This window comes from Cariama cristata, unplaced genomic scaffold (assembly GCF_000690535.1).
Source record: "Cariama cristata isolate BGI_N322 unplaced genomic scaffold, ASM69053v1 scaffold3528, whole genome shotgun sequence".
NCBI lineage: Eukaryota > Metazoa > Chordata > Aves > Cariamiformes > Cariamidae > Cariama > Cariama cristata.
In genome coordinates this window covers 17,692-18,038 of record NW_009629290.1, presented here as the reverse complement: position 1 = coordinate 18,038, position 347 = coordinate 17,692, and positions in this window count along the sequence as shown.

Below are 347 nucleotides of genomic sequence, written 5' to 3'. Positions count from 1 at the left end.
AGTAGGGGAGGAGCCCTTGGTCATTCACATCTTAAAACGAAAGAGAAAAACAGCCTGGAGATACTTTTGCAGGTAAACTCTCCTTGTAACTGCAAGTCCAGTGCAATGAAACACTGAATTAGATCTTCTTTGAAGAGATCTGTAACTTTACTGGATGTAAGTTAACACTTGTGAGATGAGCAGAGTTTGTATAAATGACATGAATTGATTTCCAGTCTTTAGTTTTCTTTGAACAGAAATACTTTTCTTTGAGAAGTACAGTTATCTTCCTGGCTGTCTGTCATGTCCTGTTCTGCATTCCTACATGTCCATCCCCCTGTTGTGTGTCGTCCGTGTCCCGCCCCACG